Source organism: Oncorhynchus mykiss, chromosome 3 (assembly GCF_057628025.1).
Source record: "Oncorhynchus mykiss isolate SJ-2025 chromosome 3, ASM5762802v1, whole genome shotgun sequence".
Taxonomy (NCBI): Eukaryota; Metazoa; Chordata; class Actinopteri; order Salmoniformes; family Salmonidae; genus Oncorhynchus; species Oncorhynchus mykiss.
Window position 1 is genome coordinate 89,293,611 of NC_143024.1, and position 27,990 is coordinate 89,321,600.

At 42.7% G+C, this 27,990-nt stretch overlaps 1 pseudogene; it reads left to right on the top strand.

Moving 5' to 3' along the window:
• On the top strand, positions 1-27,581 carry LOC110504837 (conserved oligomeric Golgi complex subunit 3-like; annotated as a pseudogene).
• The last annotated feature ends 409 nt before the right edge of the window (positions 27,582-27,990 follow it).

The following is a 27,990-nucleotide window of genomic DNA, read 5'->3' on the forward strand; positions in this document are numbered from 1 at the left end:
ATGGGCAACAGCAGTGAGTGCTTCTATGCTGTCATGCAAATTGATGCTTTGGGTTACGTCATTCCTCTGTTTAGTGACACAATGTCAAAGAGTGTCCTAAATGGGGGCGTGTGCTTTTTTGGGGTGTGTGCGTCTTTTTGTCAATAACAGCTGGTGCGCGATGTCTAATATTAAAGAAGTCTTCGAGATATTGCTCGCCTGAGGTAGAGTACTAAGATATGATAAGCTGTAGACCACACTATCTACCAAGAGAGTTCTCATTTATATTATTCATAGCCGTCTATTTACCACCACAGACCGATGCTGGCACTAAGACTGCACTCAACCAAATCTATAAGGCCAAAAGCAAACAAGAAAATGCTCACCCAGAAGTGGCGCTCCTAGTGGCCAGTGATTTCAATGCAGGGCAAACTTAAATCAGTTTTACAAAAATTTTACCTGAATGTGCAACCAGAGGAAAAAAATCTCTAGACCACCTTTACTCCACACAAAGAGATGCATGCCAAGCTCTCCCTCACCCTCCATTTGGAAAATCTGACTGTAATTCTATCCTAGGATTTGGCACGGGTCCCCAGATCCTCAAAAAGTTCTAAAGCTGCACCATCGAGAGCATCCTGACTGGTTGCATCACCGCCTGGTATGGCAACTGCTCGGCATCTGACCGTAAGGCTTTACAGAGGGTAATGCGTACGGCCCAGTACATCACTGGGGCCAAGATTCCTGCAATCCAGGATCTATATAATAGGCGGTGTCAGAGGAAAGCCCATAAAATTGTCAGAGACTCCAGTCACCCAAGTGTTATTAACTTGTTTATTGTTTACTCCATGTGTAACTCTGTGTTGTTTGTGTCACACTGCTTTGCTTTATCTTGGCCAGGTCGCAGTTGTACATGAGAACTTGTTCTCAACTGGCTTACCTGGTTAAATAAAGGTGTTCTCAACTAGCCTACCTGGTTAAATAAAGGTGAACTAAAATATAAAAAGCGGTACCAGAGCACCAAGTCTGGGACCAAAAGCCTCTGTCCTCCCTTCTACTCCCAAGCTATAAGACCGCTGAACAAATAATTAAATGGCCACCGGACTATTACATTGACCCCCCCCATTTGTTTTGTACATCACTGCTGCAACTCCTGATTATTATCTATACATAGTCACTTCACCCATACTTACATGTACAAATGACCTCTAACCGGTACCCCCCCCCCCGCAAACTGACTCATTACCGGTACCCCCTGTATATAGCCTTGTTTATTGTTATGTTATTTTGTTACTTTTTATTATTTTTTACTTTAGTTTATTTGGTAAATATTTTCTTAACGCATGTGACAAATTAAGTTTGATTTGATGTTACAGACTTGCAACTGCATTGGAACAACACTGTTCAGTAAATTCCACCTGAGCATAAACCTTCATTTAACATCTTAATTTCCGTGTGCAACGTTTGAAGCCTTTCAACGTTTCAACCAATGAAGTCTACATGTGTTCTGAAAATAGTCATACTATTGGAAGCTGTAGTCACAGTCCTCCCCCTTTTTGGAACTCCGCCCTTTTTCCCGGACCCGGACCCCGTCTGCTGCTGTCGGGTTTCCACTAGATATTACAGCCACAAAGTACAAATTGGCATACCTGTACCGTAAAAATGTATGAAAACAAAACATGTATTGTTGGTCTTCATTAAAGGTTAAGGCATAGGGTTAGCAGTGTGGTTAAGGTTAGGATTCAGTTTCAAATTAAATTTTAAAAAGGTAAATTGTAGAAATAAGAGGAGTTCATGACTTTGTGGCTGTGGTAAATAGCGACGACCGCGCTGAGGACCAACACGTAGACTTTGTGACTGTGTCAGAGAACCAACTTAGGGTACAGTGGTTCATCCTTTAAAAATTGCAGCGTACTGCGGTGCAGCTTGCATGGTGCTGCAGAATTCAATGGCCCTTTATTTAAGTGTGAAGCACTGGGACCATTAATGCTGTGTAGTGCTAGTTTGACCACCAGAGGGCATCTTTGAGAAGCATTTGATAGTCGCCCTGGGTGATATGGCCTAACAGTAATATCGGAGTTTTCTAACTCCCCCTTGTGGTGGTCTGGAGCAATGAAGTGGTGTCGCAGGGTACCGTACTAAACCACAAATTACCTTTAAATCCCGCAGCATAATCGCAAAACATTTAGTGGAGAAACCACTGTAGATGTAGGTTCTCTGACACAGTCACGTAGCCTACATGTTGGTTATCTGACAGTCACGTTTTGTTTATGTGACTGTGTCAGAGGCACAAAAAGTACCAACAGAACAAAGTAGTATGGACCTGTTTCCATTTGTTATGGAATAAAACATCAGACATTTAAATGTCAACCTGTTATCAAAATCCTAGTTCCCTGTCAACAGATAGTTTTCTCTTAAACAGTCAGAACTGGTGGCTCTGACTGAGAACGTACAGCAGAAGCATTCTTACAACAACGAGTTGGAGAACATCAACACGGTTAGCTGTCTTTAAAAAAAAAAAATGTATTAGACCCTGTTCCCATCCTCCTTTCTGTGGCATTTTAAATCCTTTAGCAAATGTCATTGGTTAATCTTTTTCCTGACTCAAGCCTTGCAAAAGTTCATTCTCGCCCTGTCTCTGCAGAAATTAAACCCGCCCACACGGTCTGTAAACAGTGAAGGATTTATACCAATGCTTTCGAAATTGGAGGACTGTATAGAGTATGTTTCTTCCCATGTAATTATATTTTCATCCCACATAGGAAAGTGTGTATTCTATTGTAGAGCTGTGTCTTCATGTTGGCTGATTTACTTCCTTTTTTCCCAGGCAAACTTTAAGGATTACCCAGTGTATCTGACCAAGTTCCAACAATGTCTGTCTAAAGCCCTTCATGAAGACTCACACTGGGAACGCTATGCAGAATCTCACCAGCCACTTAACAAAAAGGGTAGGAAGGAGTCCTCGGCCGCTTTTTTATCATGGATTTTGACTTGGTACTGGTAGACAAGTCTTCTGTCTTGAGTTGTCTGTCTGATTTAAAATGTATTTTTCTTTCAGGATCTGTTGGGTCTAACGGACCCAGACGATGCCTTCACACTGTGTCAAGTTCAGAGCAGCTGCACCCAAAGACAGAGTGAGTAGAATTATTTATTTATTCTGTTGGAATTAAACATCAAATTGCTAAGCCTTCCTTTTGGTTGAAAAACTCTGTTGTGTTTGTAGAGATGAATAATAGTGATTGTTCTTTCAGATGCTGATTGAACAAATGGAACAGAGGTCAGAGAGAATACTTGAGTGAGTATTGGGTTCATGTACTGTATGATCATGGCTTATCAGGATCGCCTCACCTACTGTGGTGTGTTCTGTTATCTTTATATCATTCAAATCAACGTTTATTTGTCACATGCGCCAAATACAACACGACTTTTACAGTGACATTTTTACTTACAAGCCCTTAACCAAAATACCTTAAGAAATAAAAGTAACAAATAATTAAAGAGCAGCAGTAAAATAACAATAGCTAGGCTATATACGGGGGTACTGGTACAGAGTCAATGTGCCGGGGGTACCGGTTATTCGAGGTAGTTGAGGTAATATGTACATGAAGGTAGAGTTATTAAAGTGACTATGCATAGATAATGAACAGAGTAGCAGCAGCATAAGGGGGGGGGGGGGGAACACTGCAAATAGTCTGGGTAGCCACTGCTTAGATGTTCAGGAGTCTTATGGCTTGGGGGTAGAAGCTGTTTGTGTTGCCTTTTGGACTTGAGTCTATGACTAGGGTGGCTGGAGTCTGCCAATTTTTAGGGCCTTCCTCTGACACTGCCTGGTATAGAGGTCCTAGATGGCAGGAAGCTTGGCATCTGTGATTTACTGGGTCGTACGCACTACCCTCTGTAGTGCCTTGCGGTCGGAGGCCGAGCAGTTGCCATACCTAGCAGTGATGCTCTTGATGGTGCAGCTGTAGAACCATTTGAGGATTTGAGGACCTGATGGGGAATAGATTTTGTCATGCCCTCTTCACGACTGTCTTGGTGTGCTTGGACCATGTTAGTTTATGGTGATGTGGACACCAAGGAACTTGAAACCCTGCTCACTGCAGCCCCATCGTTGAGAATGTGGGGGTGCTTGGTCTTCCTTTTCCTGTAGTCCACAATCATCTCCTTGGTCATGTTGAGGGAGAGGTTGTTGTCTTAGCACCACACGGCCAGGTCTCTGATCTCCTCCCTAGCCTGTCTCATCGTGGTTGGTGATCAGGCCTACCACCATTGTGTTGTCGGCAAACTTAATGCCATGCAGTCATGAGTGAACAGGGCGTACAGGAAGGGACTGAGCACGCACCTGTATAAAAGACATCTGGGAGCCAGAAATCTTTCTGATTGAGACGGGGTCAAATACTTATTTCCCTCATTAAAATGCAAATCAATTTATAACATTTTTGACGAGCGTTTTTCTGGATTTTGTTGTTGTTATTCTGTCTCTCACTGTTCAAATAAACCTACCATTAAAATTATAGACTGATCATGTCTTTGTCAGTGGGCAAACGTACAAAATCAGCAGGGGATCAAATACTTTTTTCCCTCACTGTAACCTCGTGTTATTTTATTGTTGCTCTTATTTTTTTTAAATAGATTTTTTCTTAACTGCATTTTTGTTTAAGGGCTCATAAGTAATAACTTCTACACCGTTATAAACAACAAGGACCGCTGTGCATTAGTAAGATCACAGTATTTTACTAAGATCCATTTACTTATGATTGGTTTTATTTTATTTGTCAGATACAGTTGCATAGATACTGTACAAACACATTACTGAAAATGATATTATCTGAGAAGCCTTCAACATGTTTTGCCAGCGATGATGTTGTCTGTCTGTTCTGTGTTCTCTTCCCAGGTGCGTTGTGGCTTTGCCTTCATGTTTCACATCTGTCAGGATGAGCATCTTCTTTTCCAAACCCACACCTAGACTAGAGAAAGTACTGTACCCACACCTAGACTAGAGGAAGTACTGTACCCACACCTAGACTAGAGGAAGTACTGTACCCACACCTAGACTAGAGGAAGTACTGTACCCACACCTAGACTAGAGGAAGTACTGTACCCACACCTAGACTAGAAGAAGTACTGTACCCACACCTAGACTAGAGGAAGTACTGTACCCACACCTAGACTAGAAGAAGTACTGTACCCACACCTAGACTAGAGGAAGTACTGTACCCACACCTAGACTAGAGGAAGTACTGTACCCACACCTAGACTAGAGGAAGTACTGTACCCACACCTAGACTAGAGGAAGTACTGTACCCACACCTAGACTAGAGGAAGTACTGTACCCACACCTAGACTAGAGGAAGTACTGTACCCACACCTAGACTAGAGGAAGTACTGTACCCACACCTAGACTAGAGGAAGTACTGTACCCACACCTTGACTAGAGGAAGTACTGTCTCCAAACCCACACCTAGACTAGAGGAAGTACTGTACCCACACCTAGACTAGAGGAAGTACTGTACCTAGGGATCATCCCTAGGACATGGTGTTTCTTTCTATAAGCGAGGGTGTGTAACCAGGCTGAGTAGGAGTGTATGACGTTACGGTGTGTGTAGCTGGTCAGCTGGGGGTGTTTGAGGCGGTGGTGAAGCAGATGCTGGAGGATGTCCAGGATGCACATCTACATCCAGACTGACATCATCGGATACAACCCCGCCCCCGGGGACCTGGCCTATCCTGAGAAACTAGAGAGGATGGAGGTAGGTTTGACTGACTGCTGTCTTAAGTCAGTGGGAGAATTTTGCCCCTATATACTAATCTAAGGTTAATTCTGGGTTTTTTAAATGTTTTTTTTAACCTTAATTTAACTAGGCAAGCCAATTCTTATTTACAATGACGGCCTACACTGGCCAAACCCGGACTACGCTGGGCCAATTGTGCGCCGCCCTACGGGACTCTCAATCATGGCCGTTTGTGATACAGCCCGGAATCGAACCAGGGTGTCTGTAGTGACGCCTCAAGCCCTGAGATCCAGTTCCTTAGTCACTGCCCTTTGTTTTGACTTTTACACTACAGATGTTTACAGTACACTTGGTGCTGTCTGAGTAGAATAGAAAGAGCCTGTCTCCAAGAGGCCTGTTAGATGTTTTCTGTGTTGAATTCCCTGTTCAACTTGTAATAAACTACGTCCGGGCATGAGTAATCCATGAGTACTCCAACAGACGTCAAAGCTTGATCATTAACCAGAGATTTCATTTTTTTTATTGAATAGTGTAAAACTATTTGGTGTCTGCCCGAATAGGCAAGTGACATTTTGTCTTAATAAAGACAACGTTAATTTGCTTTGACTCTAGTGTTCCATGTGTACATGTGCATTTGCAGGGCACAACAAAAAAAGAAGCCAAGCCAAGCATCACGCCTTTCTCCCTAAATTCCCTCTGTGTCTCATTCATTCAATTGCGTTTCGACCTCTCTATATACACACACAGAGTGTGCACACTAACTCCTGTTAGGCCTACATAAATAAATGCCTATAGAAATGTATCTAACCGATGGGATATACAAGCTACAGTCCTTGCCAAGTGATCATAGTTTTTATAAATGTAAAAATCGTAAAATATGCACAGAAAAACTGGATAAAGACAGCGTGTTTCCATCAGAATCATTAAGCATATGCCGCCTCAGGAAACAGATGTCTGGAATTCATCACCATGCAGTGTTCAATGTGGAATTGTTCATCCATTTAAGAAAATTCAAAATAACAGGCAGAATAAACTACATTGAACATCTGTATATTGAAAAAGAAGACCGATTTTTGTCTTGTAACCCTGAAAAAAAAAGATTTAAACTTGAGCCCCGTTTCAAATTATCTCCCTTTCAGACTAACTGTTCGAGATATGCATCATTTGATAATAATTAATTAAATATTTAATAATTTCGCTCTGGCAACTGTTTTCATTTGGAAAAATATTTTGTTCTATTGTTATTCTGTTTTTATATTACATGTTTTTGTTTACTTTTAAAAAAAAAGTGTGTCTTGACTGTGATAAAGGGGCTTGGGAAATAAGAGCGTCTTGTCTTTTACATTTTCCAAAAATGAGGCTATTTCATTGCATAGCCATAGGCTTCTACCAGCACCACTACTGAGGTTACAAGCACCACTACTGAGGTTACAAGCACCACTACTGAGGTTACAAGCACCACTACTGAGGTTACAAGCACCACTACTGAGGTTACAAGCACCACTACTGAGGTTACAAGCACCACTACTGAGGTTACAAGCACCGCTACTGAGGTTACAAGCACCACTGCTGAGGTTGCAAGCACCACTACTGAGGTTACAAGCACCACTACTGAGGTTACAAGCACCACTACTGAGGTTACAAGCACCACTACTGAGGTTACAAGCACCACTACTGAGGTTACAAGCACCACTACTGAGGTTACAAGCACCACTACTGAGGTTACAAGCACCGCTACTGAGGTTACAAGCACCGCTACTGAGGTTACAAGCACCACTACTGAGGTTACAAGCACCGCTACTGAGGTTACAAGCACCACTACTGAGGTTACAAGCACCACTACTGAGGTTACAAGCACCACTACTGAGGTTACAAGCACCACTACTGAGGTTACAAGCACCACTACTGAGGTTACAAGCACCACTACTGAGGTTACAAGCACCACTACTGAGGTTACAAGCACCACTACTGAGGTTACAAGCACCGCTACTGAGGTTACAAGCACCACTACTGAGGTTACAAGCACCACTACTGAGGTTACAAGCACCACTACTGAGGTTACAAGCACCACTACTGAGGTTACAAGCACCACTACTGAGGTTACAAGCACCACTACTGAGGTTACAAGCACCACTACTGAGGTTACAAGCACCGCTACTGAGGTTACAAGCACCGCTACTGAGGTTACAAGCACCACTACTGAGGTTACTGCCTTTTTGAAGGTTGTTGGTCCACCATATAATATAACCAGTTTATATTAATGTTTCAATGAATAAATCATAAATTGCACTTGCTATTTTATTGACAAATTATTTATATACTGTGTATATATGCATACATATAGTACCGGTCAACAGTTTGTACACAGCCACTCGTCCCAGGGTTTTTCTTTATTTTTTACTATTTTCTACATTGTGAATAATCGTGAAGACATCAAAACTATGAAATGACACATCATGGAATCATGTAGTAACCAAAAAAGTATTAAACTAATTTTCCTTGATGACAGCTAAAGAAAAACCCTTGAATGAGGCTTACTGGTGCTACTGGTGCTTACTGGTGCTTACTGCTGCTTACTGGTGCTTACTGGTGCTTACTGGTGCTCTTTCATGCCGTCCCTAGGATGGGTGCGTCACTGAGTGGGTTGAGTCACTGATGTGATCTTCCTGTCCGGGTTGGCGCCCCGCCCCCCCTGAGGTTGTGCCGTGGAGAAGATCTTTGTGGGCTATACTCGGCCTTGTCTCAGAATGGTAAGTTGGTGGTTGAAGATATCCCTCTAGTGGTGTGGGGGCTGTGCTTTGGCAAAGTGCTTGGGGTTATATCCTTCCTGTTTGGCCCTGTCCGGGGGTATCATCGGATGGGGCCACAGTGTCTCCTGACCCCTCCTGTCTCAGCCTCCAGTATTTAGGCTGCAGTAGTTTATGTGTCGGGGGGCTAGGGTCAGTTTGTTATATCTGGAGTACTTCTCCTGTCTTATCCGGTGTCCTGTGTGAATTTAAGTATGCTCTCTCTAATTCTCTCTTTCTCTCTTTCTTTCTCTCTCTCGGAGGACCTAGGACCTTGCCTCAGGACTACCTGGCATGATGACTCCTTGCTGTCCCCAGTCCACCTGGCCATGCTGCGCCTCCAGTTTCAACTGTTCTGCCTGCGGCTATAGAATCCTGACCTGTTCACCAGACGTGCTACCTGTCCCAGACCTATTATTTGACCATGCTGGTCATTTATGAACATTTGAACATCTTGGCCATGTTCTGTTATAATCTCCACCCGGCACAGCCAGAAGAGGACTGGCCACCCCTCATAGTTGGTTCCTCTCTAGTGTTGACGTTGAGACTGGTGTTTTGCAGGTACTATTTAATGAAGCTTCCAGTTGAGGACTTGTGAGGCGTCTGTTTCTTAAACGAGACACTGATGTACTTGTCCTCTTGCTCAGTTGTGCACCACTCCTCTTTCTATTCTGGTTAGAGCCAGTTTGTGTTGTTCTATGAAGGGAGTAGTACACAGCGTTGTACGAGATCTTCACTTTCTTGGCAATTTCGCTCATGGAATAGCCTTCATTTCTCAGAAGAAGAATAGACTGACGAGTTTCAGAAGAAGGTTATTTGTTTCTGGCCATTTTCAGCCTGTAATCGAACCCACAAATGCTGATGCTCCAGATACTCAACTAGTCTAAAAAAGGGCAGTTTAATTGCTTCTTTAATCATGACAAAAGTTTTCAGCTGTGCGAACATAATTGCAAAAGGGTTTTCTAATGATCAATTAGCCTTATAAAATGATCAACTTGGATTAGCTAACACAACGTGCCACTGGAACACAGGAGTCTTCTCTTTATAAGTTATGAATGGTCTTACTGTTGTACTTTCTCTCTCTCTGGTCCTTGCGTACAGGTAGTATAGTCTCATCCCGCTTTCAGCCGTACGTCTCTCCCGCTGACTTGCATGGCATGTGGTACCCTACAGTCAGGGTAAGCAGACGCTGGTCTGCTTATCCAAGTTCTACATGTGTATAGATGTGCTGTCCACCCTGTTGTCCCTGTGTTGATGCTGTCCACCCTGTTGTCCCTGTGTTGATGCTGTCCACCATGTTGTCCCTGTGTTGATGCTGTCCACCCTGTTGTCCCTGTGTTGATGCTGTCCACCCTGTTGTCCCTGTGTTGATGCTGTCCACCATGTTGTCCCTGTGTTGATGCTGTCCACCCTGTTGTCCACCATGTTGTCCATGTGTTGATGCCGTCCACCATGTTGTCCCTGTGTTGATGCTGTCCACCATGTTGTCCCTGTGTTGATGCTGTCCACCATGTTGTTCCTGTGTTGATGCTGTCCACCCTGTTGTCCCTGTGTTGATGCTGTCCACCCTGTTGTCCCTGTGTTGATGCTGTCCACCATGTTGTCCCTGTGTTGATGCCGTCCACCCTGTTGTCCCTGTGTTGATGCTGTCCACCATGTTGTCCCTGTGTTAATGCCATCCACCCTGTTGTCCCTGTGTTGATGCTGTCCACCCTGTTGTCCCTGTGTTGATGCTGTCCACCATGTTGTCCCTGTGTTGATGCCATCCACCCTGTTGTCCCTGTGTTGATGCTGTCCACCATGTTGTCCCTGTTTTGATGCCATTCACCCTATTGTCCCTGTGTTGATGCCATCCACCCTGTTGTCCCTGTGTTGATGCCATCCACCCTGTTGTCCCTGTGTTGATGCTTTCCACCATGTTGTCCCTGTGTTGATGCTGTCCACCCTGTTGTCCATGTGTTGATGCTGTCCACCCTGTTGTCCCTGTGTTGATGCTGTCCACCATGTTGTCCCTGTGTTGATGCTGTCCACCCTGTTGTCCCTGTGTTGATGCCATCCACCCTGTTGTCCCTGTGTTGATGCTGTCCACCCTGTTGTCCCTGTGTTGATGCCATCCACCCTGTTGTCCCTGTGTTGATGCCATCCACCCTGTTGTCCCTGTGTTGATGCTGTCCACCCTGTTGTCCCTGTGTTGAAGCCGTCCAGCCTGTTGTCCCTGTGTTGATGCTGTCCACCATGTTGTCCCTGTGTTGATGCTGTCCACCCTGTTGTCCCTGTGTTGATGCTGTCCACCCCGTTGTCCCTGTGTTGATGCCATCCACCCTGTTGATGCGTGGGATTTGTTGTCCCTCCAGAGAGCAGCCTTCCAGGGCTTATCTCAAGAGGCCTTATCTGCCTGCATCCAGTCCCTGCTCAAAGCCTCTGATGTCATCCTCAAGAACAAGATTGCTGCAGATTTATTTCAGGCACAAGGACAATGCCATGCACGTAATGCGTCACGTTATACATCCAGTGGCCAGTTTATCAGATACACCAAAATGGGTCTCTCCTACACACAGTGAGTCACGTGGCCATGGCTTGCTGTGTAACGCAGGCAGACGGGCATTCAGTTACTACTGTTCCATTTGAATGTTTGAATGGGCCAAACGAGTGACCTAAGCGACTTTGAGCGAGGTATGATCGTCGGTGCCAGTTCCAGTATCTCAGAAATGTCCTCCTGGGGTTTACAGAGAACAGTGCAACAAACAAAAAACACGTGGTCAGTGGCAGTCCTGAGGTCAAAAACTGCTCGTTGATGAGAGAGATCGAACTGAATAATGGCAAGAATCGTGCAAGCTAACAGACGGGCAGACAAACAGACAATTGACAGAGCAGTACAACAGTGGCGTGCAGAACGACATCTCAGCTGAAAACAAGAAGCGGCTCCATTGGACACATGATCACGAACACTGGACGATTGAGAAGTGGAAAAACATTGCCTGGTCCTTCGAATACCGGTTCGTGTTCCGTCATGTTGATGGCAGAGTCAGGATTTGGTGTGAGCAGTATGAGTCCATGGCCCCATACTGTCTGGTGTCAACGGTACAGACTGGTGGCGGTGGTGTGATGGTGTGGGGAGTGTTTTCCTGGCACATGTTAGGTCCCTTGATGCCAATTGAGCAATGTTTCCAATCCCCCAAAGAATTAAGACTGTTCTGGAGGCAAAGGGCGGTCTGACCCGGTACTAGATAGTTATACCTAATAAACTGGCCTCTGGGGTGTACATTTCTAACTGTAAAGGGTGTCCTTCCCAAACCTCTTCACCTTTTTTTCTTCTTAAATGGGTCAATACTGTTTTTTTTGGGGGGGGGGGGGGGGTTAACATTTGAAATATTCTGATGTTAAAGTTACCGGTATGGTTTAATCTATCAAATCAAATCCAATTTTATTTGTCACATACACATGGTTAGCAGATGTTAATGCGAGTGTAGCGAAATGCTTGTGCTTCTAGTTCCGACAATGCAGTAATAACCAACGAGTAATCTAGCTAACAATTCCAAAACTACTACCTAATCTTGTTCGGACACAAGTAGACGGTCAGCTGTTTCTGATCAAACACCTGTTTATCATGAGGGAACATTCCACACAGACTTTGCCATCAAGGAGATCTCTCTGGACCTGAAGAGAACCAGAGGTGAGATGGTGAGGAGGGACAGAAGAGGTTCCTTTAAAACATGTCATGACATTAGCATAATCAGTCAGGGATGACTGTTGTGTCCAAATGCACATGGCTATTATTATAACATTATAACTTGAGTTACTGTATAGCCTTATCTAGCCGTCGGTAGAATTGCTCCTGTTCTGGTACTTCCAAGGGCAGATTTAATTTGTAACACTAGAGAGCACTCTAATCCTTCTTCAGCAAGATCCATCTTTTATTTTCCTGTTTCAAAGCAGATGCTGCCTTCCAAATGATGAACCCCAAATCTGTACCTAGTTTCTTCAGACTCTACAGCCCCAATGCCATCCTAGAATATCTCTTAAAGGTAAAGTTCTTTAGATTTAGTTGAAATACATCCTACACATACAGGACCAGGAGTTTCTATGTCAGAAAACCTCATATATGTCATTTGGGAGGTCCCTCATCTACAATACCAGTTACTAGTAACTAACTAACCACTCTCTGGACCTAATCTACAGTAGTAGTAACTAACTAACCACTCTCTGGACCTAATCTACAGTACTATGTACTAGTAACTAACCACTCTCTGGATCTAATCTACAATACCAGTTACTAGTAACTAACCACTCTCTGGACCTAATCTACAGTAGTAGTAACTAACTAACCTCTCTCTGGACCTAATCTACAGTACTATGTACTAGTAACTAACCACTCTCTGGATCTAATCTACAATACCAGTTACTAGTAACTAACCACTCTCTGGACCTAATCTACAGTAGTAGTAACTAACTAACCTCTCTCTGGACCTAATCTACAGTACTATGTACTAGTAACTAACCACTCTCTGGACCTAATCTACAGTAGTAGTAACTAACTAACCTCTCTAGACCTCATCTACAGTAGTAGTAACTAACTAACCCCTCTCTGGACCTAATCTACAGTACTATGTACTAGTAGCTAACTAACCTCTCTCTGAACCTAATCTACAGTACTAGTAACTAACTAACCTCTCTAGACCTCATCTACAGTAGTAGTAACTAACTAACCCCTCTCTGGACCCAATCTACAGTACTATGTAATAGTAACTAATTAACTAACCTCTCTCTGGACCTAATCTACAGTACTATGTACTAGTAACTAACTAACCTCTCTCTGGACCTAATCTACAGTGCTATGTACTAGTAACTAACTAACCTCTCTCTAGACCTGATCTATAGTTCTATGTACTAGTAACTAACTAACCTCTCTCTAGATCTAATCTACAGTAGTAGTAACTAACTAATCTCTCTCTGGACCTAATCCACAGTCCTATGTACTAGTAACTAACTAACCTCTCTCTAGACCTGATCTATAGTTCTATGTACTAGTAACTAACTAACCTCTCTCTAGACCTAATCTACAGTACTAGTAACTAACTAACCTCTCTAGACCTCATCTACAGTAGTAGTAACTAACTAACCCCTCTCTGGACCTAATCTACAGTACTATGTACTAGTAACTAACTAACTAACTAACCTCTCTCTAGTAGCTAACTAACCTCTCTCTGGACCTAATCTACAGTACTATGTACTAGTAACTAACTAACTAACTAACCTCTCTCTGGACCTAATCTACAGTGCTATGTACTAGTAGCTAACTAACCTCTCTCTGGACCTAATCTACAGTACTATGTACTAGTAACTAACTAACCTCTCTCTGGACCTAATCTACAGTAGTAGTAACTAACCTCTCTCTGGACCTAATCTATAGTACTATGTACTCGTAACTAACCTCTCTCTAGACCTCATCTACAGTAGTAGTAACTAACTAACCTCTCTCTGGACCTAATCTGCAGTACTATGTACTAGTCAATAACCTCTCTCTGGACCTCATCTACAGTACTATGTACTAGTAAATAACCTCTCTCTGGACCTAATCTACAGTACTATGTACTAGTAACTAACTAACTAACCTCTCTCTGGACCTAATCTACAGTACTATGTACTAGTAACTAACTAACCTCTATCTGAACCTAATCTACAGTACTATGTACTAGTAAATAACCTCTCTCTGGACCTAATCTACAGTACTATGTACTAGTAGCTAACTAACTAACCTCTCTCTGAACCTAATCTATAGTGCTATGTACTAGTAACTAACTAACCTCTCTCTGGACCTAATCTATATTACTATGTACTAGTAACTAACCTCTCTCTAGACCTCATCTACAGTAGTAGTAACTAACTAACCTCTCTCTGGACCTAATCTACAGTACTATGTACTAGTAACTAACTAACCTCTCTCTGGACCTAATCTGGAGTACTATGTACTAGTAAATAACCTCGCTATGGACCTCATCTACAGTACTATGTACTAGTAACTAACTAACCTCTCTCTGGACCTAATATACATTGCTGTGTACTAGTAACTAACCAACCTCTCTCTGGACCTAATCTACAGTACTATGTACTAGTAACTAACTAACCTCTCTCTGGACCTAATATACAATGCTGTGTACTAGTAACTAACTAACTAACCTCTCTCTGGACCTAATCTACAGCACTATGTACTAGTAACTAACTAACTAATTAACTAACTAACTAACTAACCTCTCTCTGGACCTAATCTACAGTACTATGTACTAGTAACTAACTAACCTCTCTCTGGATCTAATCTATAGTACTATGTACTAGTAACTAACCTCTCTCTAGACCTCATCTACAGTAGTAGTAACTAACTAACCTCTCTCTGGACCTAATCTATAGTACTATGTACTAGAAACGAACCTCTCTCTGGACCTCATCTACAGTACTATGTACTAGTAACTAACCTCTCTTTGGACCTCATTTACAGTACTAGTATCTAACTAACCTCTCTCTGGACCTAATCTACAGTACTATGTACTAGTAACTAACTAACCTCTCTCTGGACCTAATCTACAGTACTATGTACTAGTAACTAACTAACCTCTCTCTGGACCTCATCTACAGTACTATGTACTAGTAACTAACTAACCTCTCTCTGGACATAATCTACAGTACTAGTAACTAACTAACCTCTCTCTGGACCTCATCTATATTACTATGTACTAGTAACTAACTAACCTATCTCTGTTGGACCTCATCTGCAATACCAGTTACTAGTAACTAACTAACTTTTAATAATATAATACATAAATACAAATCTATTTGGTCTCAAATAAATAATGAAACATTTTCAATTTGGTTTAAGTAATGCAAAAACACAGTGTTGGAGAAGAAAGTAAAAGTGCAATATGTGCCATGTAAGAAAGCTATCGTTTCAGTTCCTTGCTCAGAACATGAGATCATATGAAAGCTGGAGTTTCCCTTTAACATGAGTCTTCTATATTCTCAGTTGTAGTTATAGGAATTATTAGGACTATTTCTCTCTATACCATTTGTATTTCATTTTCCTTTGACTATGGGAAGTTCTTATAGGCACTATAGTATTGCCAGCTTAATCTCGGGAGTTGATAGGCTTGAAGTCATAAACAGCGCTGTGCTTCAAGCATTGCGAAGAGCTGCTGGAAAATATAATTTCGAAAACAAAACATTTAGTGAAATACGGAACCGTTCCATATTTTATCGAGCAGGTGGCATCCATAAGTCTAAATATTGCTGTTACATTGCACAACCTTCAATGTTATGTCATAATTATGTAAAATTCTGGCAAATTAATTACGGTCTTTGTTAGGAAGAAATGGTCTGTACATAGTTTTCAACAAGCCAGGCGGCCCAAACTGCTGCATATACCCTGACTCTGCTTGCACAGAACGCAAAAGAAGTGACACAATTTCCCTAGTTAATATTGCTTACGGGCTAAATATGCAGGTTTAAAAAATGTACTTGTGTATTGATTTTAAGAAAGGCATTGATGTTTATGGTTCGGTACATTGGTGCAACGACAGTGTTTTTTTTTGCGAATGCGCTTTTGTTAAATCACCCATTTGTCGAAGTAGGCTGTGATTCGATGATAAATTAACAGGCACCACGTTGATTATTTGAAACGCAGGACAAGCTAGTTAAACTAGTAATATCATCAACCATGTGTAGTTTGATTGTTTTTTTATAAGATAAGTTGCTAGATAAGTTTAATGCTAGCTAGCAACTTATCTTGGCTCCTTGCTGCACTCGCGTAACAGGTGGTCAGCCTGCCACACAGTCTCCTCGTGGAGTGCAATGTAATCGGCCATAATCGGCGGCCAAAAATGCTGATTACCGATTGTTATGAAAACTTGAAATTGGCCCCAATTCATCGGCCAATGCCGATTTAATAGGACGCCCTGTACAAGTAACTAAACTCTGTCTCTCTGTCTCTGTTGGACCTTAGGGATCACCTGAGATAAAAGAACAATACATCGACTGGGAGAAGGACGTAGACCCCCACCTGAAGTTCAGCTGTGAGCAGTTCATCCAGCAACAGACTCACCTCTCTGTGGGGAATCTGGAGGAGTTCCTCACCAAGGTAACGTGTAAGTCGGACCGAGGAGAGGACAGGCAGACGTAGCCTGGGGCTCTGACAGCACAACATGATGCTTCCACCCCCGTGCTTGACGGTTGGGATGGTGTTCTTCGGCCTGCCAAGCATCCCCCCTTTTCCTCCAAACATAACGATGGTCATTATGGCCAAACAGTTCTATTTTTGTTTCATCAGACCAGAGGACATTTCTCCAAAAATTACTATCTTTGTCCCCATGTGCAGTTGCAAACCGTAGTCTGGCTTTTTATAGCAGTTTTGGCGCAGTGGCTTCTCCTTGCTGAGCGGCCTTTCAGGTTATGTCGATATAGGACTCGTTTTACTGTGGATATAGATACTTTTGTACCTGTTTCCTCCAGCATCTTCACAAGGTCCTTTGCTGTTGTTCTTGGATTGATTTGCACTTTTCACACCAAAGTACGTTCATCTCTAGGAGACAGAACGAGTCTCCTTCCTGAGAGGTATTACGGCTGCATGGTCACATGGTGTTTATACTTGCGTACTATTGTTTGTACAGATGAACGTGGTACCTTCAGGCTTCGAACCAGATTTGTGGAGGTCTACAATTCTTTTTTCTGTCGTCTTGGCTTATATCTTTTGATTTCCCCATGATGTCAAGCAAAAAGGCACTGAGCTTGAAGGTAGGCCTTGAAATACATATACAGGTACACCTCCAATTGACTCAAATCATGTCAATTAGCCTATCAGAAGCTTCTAAAGCCATGACATTATTTTCTGAAATTTTCCAAGCTGTTTAAATGCACAGTCAACTTAGTGTATGTGAACTTCTGACCCACTGGAATTGTGATACAGTGAAAGAATATGTCTGTAACAATTATTACAGACAATTGGACTCTACAAGGTGTCGAAAGTGTTCCACAGGGATGCTGGCCGATATCCCCACAGTTGTGTCAAGTTGGCTGGATGTCCTTTAGGTGGTGGACCATTCTTGATACACACACGAAACTGTTAAGCTTGAAACCCAGCAGTGTTGTAGTTTTCGACACAAACCGGTGCCCCTGGCACCTACTACAGTACCATACCCCGTTCAAAGGCACTTCAATATGTTGTCTTGCCCATTCACCCTCTGAATGGCACACATATACAATACGTTTCAATTGTCTCACGACTTAAAAATCCTTATTTCACCTGTCTCCTCCCCTTCATCTACACTGATTTTAAGTGGATTTAACAAGTGACATTAGTAAGGGATCATAGCTTTCACCTGGATTCACCTGGTCAGTCTATGTCATGGAAAGAGCAGTTGCGCTCCCGAGTGGCGCTGCGGTCTAAGGCAGTGCAGTTCAGCGCAAAAGGCGTCTCCCTGGTTGGAATCCAGGCTGTATCACATCCGGCCGTGATAGGGCGGCGCACAATTGGCCCAGCGTCGTCCAGGTGTGGCTGGGGTAGGCCGTCATTGTAAATACGAATTTGTTGTTAACTGACCTGCCTAGTTAAATGAAGGTTACATTTTTTTTTTTTTACAAATTATAATAAAAATTGTACACTCAGTGTATATCGATGCCGCCCCCATCTCTGATTCTCTGCTGGGCACGAAATATCAAGTGCGCCTTTTGGCTATTTAGTGTGGTCTCAATCAAATGATTTATAGGCTATAGGCTACGAAGCGCGTGATTGGAGAAGCACAGAGCAAAGTTATATTTCTAAGATGGATGGTGTGAATAAAACTAGGCTGCATTACACACTGCGATGGATATTCCAACCCTGAGCGCCGGCCCTGCTCTGCTCTTGCCGATCAAAAACGTTGTGTGCTGCCTAACCAGTGGCTGTGCTGTGTAGGGCCTACTGTACGTTGGCGGTTCAGGAGTCAAAGAAAAAATGCATTAGGTCTATTCCCCCAAATTCTGTGTCTTCTGCGCAGATTAGCCTATAGCCTATGTTCTGTTCAGTTTGAGAAGGAGGACTGGAGGTCAACTTTGATAGCTTGCTATGATTTGATTTTAATACAAACGATGTGTTTCTTTCCCATGATGTATTTATCAGAGTTATTGATATTATTGTGAATAAGCCAGAGTCTAGTGATTTACTTGAAGCAGCAGCCGGGGCACAACCAATCAGAAATGGACAGTACATGGTGCTGAAAGTAGGCAAATTCCAGAAGACATTAGTTGGAACCGTCTTCATTTTAATTAGACTGTACTAACACCAAAAGGGGCTTTGTGTTGGAGCCAATTTCTGTTTGACTGATGAAATTAGGCTATAGACTGCTATATCCATAGATTTGTCAGTCAATTCCTCCTCCCACCATGCACTTTTTAAATAGCCTCCCTCCGTGTCAGTGAAGGGCTGTTATGTTAAAACCAAGACTCGAATTGAGAGAGGCCTTAGGCCTTCATTTTATTAAAGAAAATGTTTTTAAAAAATGCAGGTCTACCCTTTTGTTAGCAAGATTTTGAAGAAAATAAAACCGATTTGAATGATATCAAGTAATTTATAACAGCGCTTTGATCGGTGATGCATTATGCTACAAACCAGCTACGTATATCCACTGTGATTTATTATTTCACCCTGTTGGTCATCTATGAACGTTTGAACATCTTGAAGAACAATCTGGCCTTAATGGCCGTGTACTCTTATAATCTCCCACCCGGCACAGCCAGAAGAGGACTGGTCACCCCTCAGAGCCTGGTTCCTCTCTAGGTTTCTTCCTAGGTTTTGGCCTTTCTAGGGAGTTTTTCCTAGCCACCATGCTTCTACACCTGCATTGCTTGCTGTTTGGGGTTTTAGGCTGGGTTTCTGTACAGCACTTTGAGATATCAGCTGATGTAAGAAGGGCTTTATAAATACATTTGATTTGTTAGCTTACGGATCCAATTATATAAAGTGATCTATAATAGCGTTTTGGTCTGTGATGCTTTATGCTAGAAACAAGCTGTAAAATACCTGGGAAAGACGTGACTGATGCATTATGGGAACATCATTGTTTTAGTTTCGTTGACATTAAGAGGCTGAGCTACAACCTTCTATAGCCAAGGTAGACCAAAAAATGTCCTTTGCGTGGAAATCTAATTCTGTCACTGTCAATTTGTTGAAAGCTATTCACTTTCTGTACAATAGAAGATGTTTAAACCCAGACAGCTTTGAGGGAAACCTTGTGACCTTCTCTCGTTGGGTTAAGCCACGGACCAAGAATAACCAGCAGTTAAAGCTCACATTTGCCTGTGTCAGTAGGCCTTCTGTGTCTGTGGTGGACAGGTAGACCTAACTTTTGAAAGTACCATGCTCCGATTCCTAATTATTAAATTATTTGCAAACAAGATGCACTGATTTGGCATTGGAGAAATAGGATAAGATGAACATAGGCCTATCTCTCTGTCCATTCTTAGCCTGTCAGATGAACACATAGGCCTATCTATCTGTCCATTCCTAGCCTGTCAGATGAACACATAGGCCTATCTCTCTGTCCATTCTTAGCCTGTCAGATGTACACATAGGCCTATCTCTCTGTCCATTCTTAGCCTGGAATTTGTGTGGTATTATTAAAAAATATTCTACTAATGTGTAAAATTACGAAGAATTGCATGACATTTTTATAAAAGGTCTTTATTTTTTTTCAGACCTGTAAACATGATGACAGATTCATGCTATGCTTTTACTATAATGGAGATCTTTCCACCCCTACTCTTGTCCAGGGTGGTCTATAAACCCACAACCTTCTGGCCCGCAGCCCTGTGCTCTATAAATATTCCTGTGTTGCCATATAATGCTGACAGGATGAAGAACAGTTTCTAAAACTGTATATCTCAGGCTCTGTTCTGTCCAGGAAGTGAGGGTAAACTGTATATCTCAGGCTCTGTTCTGTCCAGGAAGTGAGGGTAAACTGTATATCTCAGGCTCTGTTCTGTCCAGGAAGTGAGGGTAAACTGTATATCTCAGGCTCTGTTCTGTCCAGGAAGTGAGGGCAAACTGTATATCTCAGGCTCTGTTCTGTCCAGGGAGTGAGGGTAAACGGTATATCTCAGGCTCTGTTCTGTCCAGGAAGTGAGGGTAAACTGTATATCTCAGGCTCTGTTCTGTCCAGGGAGTGAGGGTAAACGGTATATCTCAGGCTCTGTTCTGTCCAGGAAGTGAGGGTAAACTGTATATCTCAGGCTCTGTTCTGTCCAGGAAGTGAGGGTAAACGGTAGACATGTTCTCTGCCATCCACTTCTGTTTTAATTACTATTTTGAGTGTAGGGGAAAGGTCACTGGTTAGCTAGTTTGGAGGAAGTATTTAGTGTTGTGTGCATTGCGTTTGCGCACTTAGCTAGCTACCAATGCATATGAAGTGTGACTGGCTCATCTGCGGATGTATGGAGAAAATGCCCTCATTTATTATTATTTTTTGCCTCTCACACGGGAGGGTTCGTACTCTCTGATTGGCTCAAAGTCAAGTTGTTGGCCAATGATGAGCATTGCGATCGTCGCTATCGGGTTGGTACGCAGCAAGTACCACTTTTTGTTCTAGCAAGAGAAGGAAGGGCCTCACGCTGTGATGAGTACCAGTCTATCAGCAGTGAGATTCTCTGTGTGTTTCATGCTTTAGACTGTTAAAACATTAGTAGGATCATGTTAATTAATCACTTCTTGATCTGTCCTCTTGAAAGAAAGTGCCTTCATAAAGTATTCACACAGCTTGAATTTAAAATTGATTAGATTTAGATTTTGTGTCACTTACCTACACACAATACCCCATAATGTCAAAGTGGAATTATGTTTCTAGAAGTTAATAAAAAATGAAAAGTATTCAATCCCTCTGTTATTGCAAGCCTAAATAACTTCAGCAGTAAGAATGTGCTTAACAAGTCAGATAATCTGCATGGACTAACTCTGTGTTAAATAATAGTGTTGAACATGATTGTTGAATGACTACCCCACACGTAAAATTGTCTGTTATAGGTCCCTCATTCAAGCAGTGAATTTCAAGCACATGTTCAATGACAAAGACCAGGGATGTTTTTCAATGCCCCACAAAGAACGGCAACTTATTGGTAGATGAAAATAATATATATATATATATCCCTTTGAGCATGGTGAAATTATTATTCAGACCCCTTGACTTTTTCCACATTTTGTTACGTTACAGCCTTATTCTAAAATAGATTAAATTGTTAACTTTCCCTCATCAATCTTCACACAATACCCCATAATGACAAAGCAAAAACAGGTTTTAAGAATGTTTTGCTAATTTATAAAAATATATCACATTTACTTAAGTATTCAGACCCTTTACTCAGTACTTTGTTGAAGCTTTACAGCCTTGAGTCTTTATGGGTATGACACTACAAGCTTGGCACTTGTATTTGGGGAGTTTCTCCTATTCTTCTCCGCAGATTCTCTCAAGCTGTCAGGTATGTTTTTCAGGTCTCTTCAGAGATGTTCGATTGGGTTCAAGTCCGGACTCTGGCTGTGCCACTCAAGGACATTCAAGGACAAGCCACTCCTGCGTTGTCTTGGATGTGTACTTAGGGTCGTTGTCCTGTTGGAAGGAGAACCTTTGCCCCAGTCTGAGATCCTGAGCGCTCTGGAGCAGGTTTTCATCAAGGATCTCTCTGTACATTGCTCCATTCATCTTGCCTTAATCCTGACTAGTCTCCCAGTCTCTGCAGCTGAAAAACATCCCCACAGCATGATGCTGCCACCACCATGCTTCACCGTAGGGATGGTGCCAGGTTTCCTCCAGACGTGACGCTTGGCATTCAAGCTAAAGAGTTCAATCTTGGTTTCATCAGACCAGAGAATCTTGTTTCTCATGGTCTGAGAGTTTTTTGCTCTGACATGCGCTGTCAACTGTGGGACCTTATACAGACTGGTGTGGGCCTTTCCAAATTATGTCATCAATTGGATTTATCACAGGTGAACTCCAATGAAGTTGTAGAAATCTCAAGGATGATCAATGGAAACAGGATGCACCTGCACTCAATTTCGAGTCTCATAGCAGTTGTTCTGAATGTTTATGTAAATAAGGTATTTCTGTTTAAAAAAATGTATAAAATGTATAAATTTATAAACCTGTTCTCGCTTTGTCATTATGGGGTATTGTGTGTAGATTGAGGATTGTTTTAATTTAATCAATTTTAGAATAAGGCTGTAACGTAATACAATTTGGTAATAGTCAAGGGGTCTGAATACTTTCTGAATGCACTGTACACTTTGGATGGTGTATCAATACACCCAGTCACTACAAAGATACAGGCATCCTCCTAACTCAGTTGCCGGAGAGGACGGAAACTACTTGGGGATTTCAGCATGAGGCCAGTGGTGACTTTAAAACACTTAGAGTTAAAGCTGCAATATGTCATATTTTGGGCGACCTGACCAAATCCACATAGAAATGTAGATTGTCATTCCCGTTGAAAGCAAGTCTAAGAAGCAGTAGATCTGTTCTATGTGCGCAATTTCTATGCTTCCCGGCCTTAAGTTTACTTTTTGCGTCTTTTACTTTCGGTTTTGTACACCAGTTGAAAATACAATATTTTGGGTTATGGATTTCTGCATAGTGCATATTTTTAAATGGCTGTGAGTAGAGAAACCTGAGGTTAGATCAACTACATTGTAAACTCTGCAAAAAAAGAAACGTCCTCTCACATGTGTAAATATTTGTATGAACATAAGATTCAACAACTGAGACAAACTGAACAAGTTCCACAGACATGTGACTAAGAGACATTGAATAATGTGTGTCCCTGAACAAAGGGGGTTCAAGAGTAACAGTCAGTATCTGGTGTGGCCACCAGCTGCGTTAAGTACTGCAGTGCATCTCCTCCCCATGGACTGCACCAGATTTGCCAGTTCTTGCTGTGAGATGTTACCCCACTCTTTCACCAAGGCACCTGCAAGTTCCCGGACATTTCTGGGGGGAATGGCCCTAGCCATCACCCTCCGATCCAACAGGTCCCAGATGTGCTCAATGGGATTGAGATCCGGGCTCTTCGTTGGCCACGAAAGAACACTGACATTCCTGTCTTGCAGGAAATCACGCACAGAACAAGCAGTATGGCTGGTGGCATTGTCATGCTGGAGGGTCATGTCAGGATGAGCCTGCAGGAAGGGTACCACATGAGGGAGGAGGATATCTTCCCTGTAATGCACAGCTTTGAGATTGCCTGCAATGACTACAAGGTCAGTCCGATGATGCTGTGACACACCACCCCAGACCATGACGGACCCTCCACCACCAAATCGATCCCGCTCCAGAGTACAGGCCTCGGTGTAACGCTCATTCCTTAGAAGAAAAACGTGAATCCGACTCACCGCTAGTGAGACAAACCGTGACTCGTCAGTGAAGAGCACTTTTTGCCAGTCCTGTCTGGTCCAGCGACGGTGGGTTTGTGCCCCTAGATGACGTTGTTGCCGGTGATGTCTGGTGAGGACCTGCCTTACAAACAGGCCTGCCTTATAACAGGCCTACAAGCCCTCAGTCCAGCCTCTCTCAGCCTATTGCGGACAGTCTGAGCACTGATGGAGGGATTGTGCGTTCCTGGTGTAACTCAGGCAGTTGTTGTTGTTGCCATCCTGTACCTGTCCCGCAGGTGTGATGTTCGAATATACCGATCCTGTACAGGTGTTTTTACACGTGGTCTGCCACTGCGAGGACGATCAGCTGTCCGTCCTGTCTCCCTGTAGCGCTGTGTTAGGCGTCTCACATGACGGACATTGCAATTTATTGCCCTGGCCACATCTGCAGTCCTCATGCCTCCTTGCAGCATGTATAAGGCACATTCACGCAGATGAGCAGGGACCCTGGGCATCTTTCTTTTGGTGTTTTTCCGAGTCAGTGGAAAGGCCTCTTTAGTGTCCTAAGTTTTCATAACTGAGACCTTAATTGCCTACCGTCTGTAAGGTGTTATTGTCTTAACAACCGTTCCACAGGTGCATGTTCATTCCATTGTTTATGGGTCATTGAACAATCATGGGAAAATGTGTTTAAAGTCTTTACAACGAAGATCTGTGAAGTTATTTGGATTTTTACGAATTATCTTTGAAAGACAGGGTCTTGTAAAAGGGACTTTTTTATTTTTTGCTGAGTTTTTTTTAAAGCAATGGTGAAGTAAGCCATTTCATAGTCCATTGATTGATACATGCATTTCCCCCTTGTGGAAATAGAGTTCTGGCACAAGTTGGTAGCCAGATACAAGGCATGACTTTATTTTGTTCAATGTGTATCTAATGTCATGACATATAGGCTATTTGCAGTAAGGTATTCATGAGTTTAGTTACTCCACAATAAGAACCTAAATGACTGAGTAAAAAAGACTGAAGCCTTTACATAATAAAAATATTATAAAACATGCATCCTATTTGCTATTAGGCACTAAAGTAAAACTGCAAAGAATGTGGCTAAGAAATTAACGTTTTGTCCTGATTACAAAGCATCATGTTTTAGGCAAATCCAACACAGCTCATCACTGAGTACCACTCCTCATGTTTTCAAGCATGGTGGTGGCTGCATCATGTTATGGGTATGCCTTTCATCGTCAAGGACTAGGGAGTTTTTTTTAAATAAAAATAAATTGAATAGAGCCAAGCAAAGGCAAAATTATAGAGGAAAACCTGGTTCAGTCTGCTTTCCACCAGACACTGGGAGACAAATCCACCTTTCAGCAGGACAATAACCTAAAACGCAATAACTTAAATCGTCTTGTAACTCTATAGCAAGACTTGAAAATGGCTGTCTAGCAATGATCAACTTGACAGAGCTTTGAGAATTTGTAAAATAATAATGGGCTAATATTGTTCAATCCAGGTTTGCGTGGCTCATAGAGACATACCCAGAAAGACTCACTGTAATTCTTACATGTATTAACTCAGGGGGTTTAATACTTATTTAATCAAAAGATATGTTTTATTTTCCATTAATACATTTTTTTTTCTTTCACTTTGACATTCAAGTATTTTGTGTAGCTTGTTGACAAACATGACAATTAAATACAAGCAATACAATGTGGAAAAAGTAAAGTCAAGGGATGTATGTACTTTCTGAAGGCACTGTAAGCTGTACTGTATGTTAATTAACAGTAGGTTGCTCATGCTATCATAAGGCAGTTCACCAATGAAAACAAGGCATGTTGAATGATTGGTAGCCTAGTAGTCAGACCTAACTTGATGGATGAGGTGAAGGATGGTGATCTGATACAAACTCATATAGGCCTAGTTCACTTGTTTCATATTCCAAACAGCTTACAGTATGCTAGACTACTATACAATTAAAACAGTTTACATTTTCACTAGACTATCCACATAAAGACACCTATTAATTACAATGATCATTACCCCCCCCCCCCCCAAATTTCACCTAGAAAAATGTAAAAGTGTCATTGAGACAACCTCAATTTTATTAACGATCAAACACCTGACTTCTGTGTTGACTACTTTGTTTGATATGATTTAAGACACTGCAGTAGGTTTCAGGAAACAGCAGTTATAGGTTTTTGAAAAACAAATAGTTACATTCTGAGGGGGAAGTTGGCTGACACCCCTCCAGACATCCCCCTACCCAGCCTTAGGCATACATCAGCATCACCTTGTTAGAAACTCCTACGGACAGCCCTGATTGTACATTTAAACACATTTCTAGTTAGCTAATGAAGAGCAGCCAATTACCAAGTACTCCTAACAGTCTATAGCCTACCATTCCTACCCTGGCAGCCTTCTGCCAACATCCTTATTAGGCAACAAATGTGCATTTCCCTATGATTTGAGCAATGTGGGGGGGCCTGGGATTCCACCGCCACACTGAAGTGGTACTCATCAAAATTCTTCAAGGTTTGCAGGTGTGAGATTACTCATGTTGTCCTTGTGTGAGGGTGATGGACTTTGTGTTGTTTCAGGTGTCCGCTCTGAAAACCATGGTGATCCAAAGAGGTCCCACCCACAACCTCTCTCAACAACCTTGGATAACAGCCGGGTAAGAAACAGTAGCATCATATTTCAGTGGAACCTCTAAATCATGTGGTGGAAGGAAGGCATGGAACTGGAAAATGACTTTCTGTGCCTCCCCTTTTAGCCAAGATCAACGACATAGTGATGCCTACCTACAGGGTGATGAAGAGCAAGCTGCCAAGCACGTTACAAAGCATGTCCTTGTACCGGGCCAACGGAGACACAGAGTTTATCCTCTTCAAGCCTGTTCGGGTGGGTGTCTGTTACACGCTGGAGGAATTGAAACTCTCATTCTCCTTTTAACAACCCTGTACTAGCCTGGTCCCAAATCGGTTTGAGCTTTCCTGACAAAAAAGGACAATACAGCACAAACAGATTTGGAGCCAGGCTAACCCTGTTCGGGATCTCATAATGGTTTTGGTACACGCCTACAAAACAAATAGACGTTTTCAGCAGGTCGCTGAGGCTGAGCAATGCTCAGTTACCATTTTCAGCCTCGATCTTGCTTGTTAAAGAGAAATCATTGTTCAGTAATTATTGTGGCTCTTTGTGTACGGCTAAGTGCTAATCTAAGTGAATCTAAGTGCACAACAATGGCGTTGACATGGCAACTAGGATACAAAGGGGACCGGTGGGGGTGTAATTTCTCTCCAGCAGCTCTCTGGCTAGCGTGCTGTTTTCTCCAACAGAACAACATCCAGCAGGGGTTTCAGAGACTGCACACCGTGATTCAGGAGGGATACAGTGGAGGGGACCTTCAGATCATCGCTTGCTCTTCTATGGAACAGGCAAGTCTTGTACTGGCTACACTACAAAATCAGAACCAAGGGCATGGTATTACAAGGTTCATCACTCTTGCACTGGGGATGGCTGTTAGATCTCAAGGTCTTTTTACAAGTGTATTTAATCAACTTTCTTTTATTCAGGTTATCCAATTGGGATCACAATATATTTTTTACTGTGTGTAGTGGCGTCTGGAGTGACATTGAGTCATGCTGGATGTTGTTAGCTCTGTGTTTCTGTTCTCGCTCTCTCCAGATTAACCTGCTGTTGTCTGTGAATAAGTAGCCTGAAGGGCTGGTCCATAGAAGATGACGAGCTCTGACCTGACCTGGCCAGACAGCAGTGTTACTCCAACCCTGACGTGGCCAGACAGCAGTGTTACTCCAGCCCTGACCTGACCTAGCCTGACCAGACAGCAATGTTACTCTAGCCTTGACCTGACCTGGCCAGACAGCAGTGTTACTCCAGCCCTGACCTGACCTGGCCTGACCAGACAGCAGTGTTACTCTAGCCTTGACCTGACCTGGCCAGACAGCAGTGTTACTCCAGCCCTGACCTGACCAGACAGCAGTGTTACTCCAGCCCTCACCTGACCTGGCCAGACAGCAGTGTTACTCCAGCCCTGACCTGGCCAGACAGCAGTGTTACTCCAGCCCTGACCTGGCCAGACAGCAGTGTTACTCCAGCCCTGACC